This window comes from Protopterus annectens, chromosome 7.part0 (assembly GCF_019279795.1).
Source record: "Protopterus annectens isolate FY-2018-M chromosome 7.part0, PAN1.0, whole genome shotgun sequence".
NCBI lineage: Eukaryota > Metazoa > Chordata > Ceratodontiformes > Protopteridae > Protopterus > Protopterus annectens.
The window spans coordinates 312183539-312191038 of NC_056739.1; the positions used below are offsets into that span (position 1 = coordinate 312183539).

The 7500-nt window shown below is 39.2% G+C and overlaps 1 protein-coding gene across 5 annotated transcripts in view; it reads left to right on the forward strand.

The window, feature by feature from the left end:
* Positions 1-7500, forward strand: part of SRGAP2 (SLIT-ROBO Rho GTPase activating protein 2) — a 1651541-nt gene that overhangs the window by 882578 nt on the left and 761463 nt on the right. The gene's annotated exons all lie outside the window — the stretch shown is intronic.

The window sequence follows — 7500 nt, forward strand, 5'->3', positions numbered from 1 at the left end:
TTTCCCATCCCCACCTACCATAACCCATAGCATACCTGACACCAGACCTGTGCCTAGTATCTCTAGAGAAAAGATAATCTCTGCACTCACCAAAGCCAAAAACACAGCTTCAGTGGGGAGAGATAATATCCCAGGTTGTTTACTAAATAATCTAAAGCAAGACCTAGCAGACAATTATAGCTTGACAACTGGAAATCTACTTGCAGAATGGAGAACAGTAATCCCCTTCACAAAGGTGGGCCATCAGCTGACCCTGGGAACTACTAACCAGCCTCATCTGCAAGGCTATGGAAAAAATTATCAGGGACCTTCTCAGCAAGAACATAGGCGATCTCCAAATGCTGGACCTAACCCAGTTTGGCTTTGTTAAGGGTAGATCATGCTTATTAAACCTGGTATAACCCCAATCTGGCTTCATTGAGAAACTCTGCCAGCTGAGGATTAACTCTTGCATTACTAGATGGGTAGCCAATTGGTTCACCAACAGAACTTACACTTGTCAAAATTGGTGATTCCACCTCAACCAGTAGACCCATCACCATTGGAGTACTACAGGGCTCCTAGCTAGACCCCTTACTGTTTGGCATCTATTTATCAAAAGCCCAGGCCAAAGTACATGGTGTCTGGCTCACCAAGGTTGCTGATGATTGCAAACTGGGAGCAATCATTGAGTCCCCTAATGATGCCAACATATTGCAGGAAGGGCTAACACAAATGAATGATTGATGCCAAAGCCATGGTCTCAAACTAATTGCAAAAACCTGCATTATTATTCCCTTTGGCAAAACGTAATTCCATACAAATTACAATATTGACAAGACTTCCGAGTTCCAACCCAGTGGTGAGAGACTTGAGAACACAGGTTGATATCAATCTGACCTTTGACCTCCAAGTTTCCATACTGGTAAGTAAAGCCTTCTATGTAGCACATCTTGTAAGCAAGGGCATAGCATCCAGGTCAAGGAATGTTATAACTCCACTGTACTCAACCCTCATCAGACCACTAATAGAGTATAATGCATCCTTTTGTATGTACCTCACCAGACACTTACAGCAGCTGGAGAGACGTCAGAGGTTTCTCACTAAGAAATTACAGGGTCTCCAAGCCATGACCTATGTGGACAGTCTAAAAGCCTTGTCACTATACTCTGTATCCTGTAAGCTGCTGAGAAGTGACTTGTGCCTGGTCTGTAGGGCAAGCTCTTACCCTGCGCTAATGGAAATGCTGCACATCTGCAAGTCAAAGGAGACAAGAGTTGCTCATTTTACAGAGCGTAACCTAGACTGTGACATTAACAGAACATGCTGGAGAGACAGATGCATCTCCCAGAGACTGCCGCTTCTCTGGAATAGACGTCCTATTCACGTAAAACAGAGTTCTTCACTGATTCTATTCAAACACAACCTAGATAATTGGATGGGAGACAGCAAATTTGCCCTTGGAATGGTACCCATGTTTCACATGGACAGGGGTAGCTGTTGTTGACCCACTCTGTTCATAAATTCATTCTGCAAACTACCCAAAAAGAATAAATGAGGATACTTGGGTTTAGCATGGCTACACTTGTAATATACTCTAGGGCCGCAAGCCTAGTAACCTCCTATGAACCCATGAACTAATCTAGGCTCTGCACGGACTTATGAGGGCAATAGTTTCCAGTCTTTGCATAATCACATTTGTCACTTTGATGATGCAAAAACTGGATCTTTTCTTTACTTTTTGTAAGAAATATCATGTAACTGCTGCAGACAGGCTGGGCACAGTATGTCTGTTTATTAGTGGAATAGGTTTTGCATTTTCTGTGCAAAATGAACTATGACCTGTGAAACTCTAATATCTAGTGTTGGTGTCTGACAGCAATCCTCAGTGATTTACTAGAAAATCAAAAGTGTTATGAGAGATAGACCAGGTAAAAATGTAATGCAAAAATCAGGGGTGTTCTGTAAAAATCATGAAGAGGTGATAAGTAAGATTCAGTGACATTAGGCAAAATTGGGGACACTTTAGAGTTTCATGTTAGTTGTACTTCATGTGACAGTGAAACAGAAGCAGCCTTCACATGTGTTTTCATAAAACGGGAACATAGAATGCACGGAGGTTTGAAGACCGGATGAACCAATAATATGTTACTAACTTCAGCATTGAAATGAGACAACAAAATACAAGTAAAACAACCCCAGTCTGAAACTCCTCTTTCTATATCTTGCTGACTAGGTAATGGACTCAGCTGACCCTGATGTAATGCCAGAAAATCACCAAGGAAGTGCAGCTTCCTGCAAAGTAATCAATAAGGGCAGAGCATATTACGCTGTGGAGGGCATTTTTTGGAAGAGATCTAAAAGGGATAATAGACACCATTAAGCATTTTATATTGAATTGAGCACTCTTTCAGGTAGACATAAAACACTGAAATTGCTTAAGTAATGTGACCACCCATCCATCCATAACCCCTTTTTCCATTTTTCACATGGGTTTAAGGGTGTCACTTCAGTGGCAGTCATTTAAAGCCAAGGTTTACACCGCCAGGTAACCTACCACTGAATAAATTAAGGCTGCTCAACTCTTTGTATTCCTGTAAAATATATCCTCCATGTCTTACATTAAACCATGGCTGCTTAAATTTGAATTTGGTGCAGAAGATTAAGGCTATGAGCTGTTGATGAGCTAATTTGGTGGAAGAGGGTTTGATTCCTTCAGACTTCATTTGCCTAATTTGCGTCCTTGAGCAAGTCACTTAACCAGGAATTTGGGCTAGGTTTCTTAATTGTCCCAGAAGTTTGGTCTAGGCTTCTTTGTTCCCAGGACTGCACGACTAGTATCTACTTATGTACCTAAACATATCCGCAGTATTTCAAGTCTATATGTTTGAATTTTTACAGTTACTGCAACCCAAATGCATCAGAGATATATAAGATTCAAACCATAACATTGTTTACATACTTCCAAATGTTGTTTTAAATGGTTCTTAAATGCCTCAGAATGAGGAGCATTATATGAATTGTCATCAAACTCATCCATTACTTCCCTCATCCTCAAAAGAAGACAACAACATGGTAGCTCACTATAGTCACTGATAATAGTTTGGCGTAGAAATCAGTGTAGTAAATTAAAGTGTAAGTGTAGAGTACTAAGGCCAGTGATGAGTTTGGCTAGGTATCAAGTCTTTTTTCTTTTAAGCTTGTAGACTGCATGTGGTGGAATGACAAACACACTGGCATCTGCCTCCATCCTCATCACTCTGTGTCAGAGACTTTGAGGCACAAGATGTAGTCTGCAGTGAAGAGGGTCTGTCTACACAGTGCTGAGGGGTTGCTAAAAGTTCATAGGGCAGTCAAAAGATAAACCTTGTAATTCAGTATTAAAAAAATAACATAACAGTACAGATGTGGACAGAAGTAATCCAACAGTAGTACACAACCTTTGGGAAAGAATATTTATTTGTATATGTGAAATCTGAAAATCTAATCTGAAAGGTGTACATATCTGTCTCTGTGTGTATATGCATGTTAAAAAAAAATACGCACACACACACACACACACCCACCCACCCAACTAGGCAGCTGCCGACCTAACACACATTTGACCGAGTCAGTAGCACCTATAAATGTATACAGCTAGAAGCTACAATTTATTCATCTAGACACACACACACACACACACACACACACACACACACATGTATGTATATATCGAATTTCAGAAATTCGTGTCCAGGAAGTCGAAACTTCAAAATAACGAAAGTGCATAAACGCGAATAGGACTATGTCGATTTCGCGCTTATGCATGTACTTTATGTTGCGTAAGTGTTTGGCTGGAATGGTGTCTGCAGTTTAAGGTGAGTGAGTGTGCATGAGTGTTTTTATAACTTGTACGAGTGGGTTACGATAGGGTGGTGGAGGTCTGATTGTGTGTGTCGGCTGTGTGTGATTATTTTTTCTTTACTGTTTGTGCAATCTCTGAGCTAGTAGGAAAACAACAGTCAAAAGCGCTTATCGGATATCTTCAAGGGACAGTCTTGACCTTTTTTATTTTTCATTTTATTTTCAAGTCGAAGTTTTATTCGTATTAAAGGACTACATTTTAATTGGAACACTTGTGGATTTCGTTGATTGGCCATCCTTGGGTGGAGTTTCTGTCTTTTTTCTGCCAGTATATATAAGTAGGAGAGTGTGGGGGGTCAGGTGGACTTTCCCCCCTACATTTGTGTAGTGTAGGGGTGTGTCTGTGTGGTGTTTTGTTGTATTTAATTGTTTTGTGGTGTGGGTGTTATGGTTTGCATGTTGTGTGCTGTACGGTGTATGTTCAATGTTTTGGTTTCCTGATTGTGAAGTGTCAGTGTTGATAGTTTCGACATTATACTGTCGAAATGCTGAAATTCGATATTTCAGCATTTCAGCAATATGAAGTAAAACCGTGTGTGTGTGTGTGTGTGTGTGTGTGTATATATATATATATATATATATATATATATATATATATATATATATATATATATACACACACACTTATGGATCTACCTGTTTTTATTGAATTTCCACTTACCCAAATATCAGAAGCACGAGATAACTTCACCGAAAACTTAGTTTAACAAACATCAGGCTCACCGCAGTTTTACTATGGGAAACTAACCATTTGCCCTTTTCCCCACATTAGTGCGATCTCAGAGATGATATATTTGCTTGGGGGGGGGTGAAGCCCCCACTTGGGTGGGTTTGATTTGCATTGGTTAATTTATTTTGTTGTGGTTGCCAAGTGGTTAGGTTCCTGAAGTAAAACTGTGATGATCCAGGTCTTTGTTAAACTAAGTTTTTGGCGAAGTCATCTCATGCTTCTGATTTGTGGGCAAGTGAAAATACAATAATACGAAGTAGACCCATATATAAAATGTGTGTGTTTAGACGAATATGTATATATATATATATATATTTTTTTTTTTTTTTTTTGTAGATTCTAGCTGTGTATATTTATTGGTGCTATTGACTCTGTCAAATGTGTGTTAGTTTGGTAGCTGCCTAGTTCACTGAATTATGGTGTGCAAGATTGCACAAATCCAGAGTTTGGGAAATGTTGCCGTTACCCCATTTTTCTGTGATCTGTGTCCTAGTATAGGTACAGTGGATATAAAAAGTTTACACACCCCTGTTAAAATGCCAGGTTTTTGTGATATAAAAAAAGAGACCACAATAAATCATTTCAAAACTTTTCCCAGCTTTAATGTGACCTATAACCTGTACAATTCAATTGAAAAACAAATCTGTTAGGGGAAAATATAAAAAAAAAAAAAACGTACAATAAGCTGGTTGCATAAGTGTGCATACCCTTAAACTAATATTTTGTTAAAACACCTTTTTTATATTTTTTCCCTTAACAGATTTGTTTGTTTCAACTGAATTGTACAGGTTATAGGTCATATTAAAGGTGGTAAAAGTTTTAAAATGATTTGCTTTGGTCTCATTTTTTTATATGACAAAAATCTGGCATTTTAACAGGGGTGTGTAAACGTTTTATTTCCACTGTAGTAAGCAGGAGGATACAGGGGATTGCCCCCCCCCCCAAAAAAAAACTATTTTTACTGTATTATTAAAAGTTAAAGATGACATTCACTCACTGAGGCTTTTTCGCTGCACATGTGTACTGGCATGTCATTGTAGACATTATGCCAGTCAACAACACGCATCTTCTTTTATTACTGATACCATATTTACATGTATGTATCTCTTTGAAAGCAGCTTCCTTGACAGCTCTTCCAAGCTGTGGTATTGCTTTCTCCCAAGGGGAAGTGTTCCTCTGAACAAGTATCAGTCATTTCAGTGCTGTGAGTGCAGTAGAACAGAGTGGGCTTGCTAGGCTGGGACTTCATTGGGTGTAACACTTATTGTTCCCCCTAGGTGTCACAAGAACCGTTCCCCCAAGGATGACATCAGCCACTCATGCTCCTTCTCCCTAGCTATCTCCTAAAGGGCATTCAGATCACATGTGCTGTAGATGGAGCTTTATCCCTTTATCCCATGGAGCTGGCTGCTAAAACCTGTTTAGTCTTAAATATAGTTTGAGAGAACCAGATGTCTTTCTTTTACGTGGAAGTAAGATGTTGGAATATAGTAAAATGTGTACTATGTTTACTTTATAAGAAAAGAACAGTGCAGTTGATGACTCTACAAAGAAGGAAGTCTTGAAATTTCACTATATGACAGACTCCAATGAAGGAATTTTGTACACACCTAACATTTGACTAATCCAGTAGTTTACGAGAAAACCTTGTGCATAAAAACTAACAGGAGAAAAAATACATATATAACCGGCTTAAAAACAGTAGAGGAAAGGAGTGGTCATGAAAAAGTAACTGGGTGACTCCGTCCTTAGAAGTAAAAGAATATTTACTTTCATTTCAGGTGAAGAGAGTGCTGTTTTATTAATTTAACAATTGTCTTTGACAACACACCTCTAGCGTCATGGCTGTTTTTATGGGCAGAAATTTAACTAAACATTTACCTTTAGTGTGGATACAGGCTAGTTAATGAGCACTGCAGAACTGGGCAGATAAATGGGGCATGATGGCCCTTATTAGCCATAAGTTGCTGTCAACATGTCAGCATTCAGCTGCATGTCTGGTACTGTTCTCTAGTTCATATCGAACGTTTATGTTCCTGTTACTCGTTATACTGCATTTCCACTTCCTTCATATTGCTTAATATTACATCTTTTTCTTTGGGACACTTAAAGAAACTGTACATTGTCAGCTAAGATTTTTCTTTTCTGTTTTCTTGCTAATTCGTGCCGTATTGTCATCTGAAAATCATTTTCACACTTGATTTCATATCATAAGCATCTTCTAACAAAGGCCCCACTGAGAATGGTAATTGGGAGTGTGTGTGTGTGTGATGCTGTTAGCAGAGGATTTTAAGATGTAGTGCTCTTTTGGCACCTAGTTCAGTTTTGGGATAACAAAGGCAGTTGGGTGTAAGTTTGTGCCTCACCACCCCCTCTACCACCTTGGTGTTTTTTTTTCTGCCCTGTCAGCAGAAGTGACAGTGCATTCACATTTTCTACTGTCAGTTACTATTATGCATAGTGCCTGAGAGAAGCAAGACAGCAGCAGGACTCCCAGCCCATAACCACTGAGATTGATCCTGTAGCTTTCTGCATGTCCAAATGCAAACTGTTACCAGAGCAATGTGCTGCAATGACACAGAAGACCCTCTAAGTATTTTTTTTTTTTTTGTAATGAACTTAAATGATTCAACGGTGGAAAAAATAGAACTACAATTTCTTCTATCTCTGTGCAATGATTTGGTATAGTCACAGATTAATATTAATTTAGGTCAATAAGCAAGTAATTGCCCCCGAGTTGAAATAGACTCATGGTTACACTGTTGGAAGACCCCATAGAGTTTTCGTGGCAAGCCTTTCTTCTGCACAGATACTGCTGCTGCTGTTGCTTAGTTGTGCTCCACCCAGAGTTTGAACCCAGGTCTACCAGTTGGTAGTCCTGCACCTTT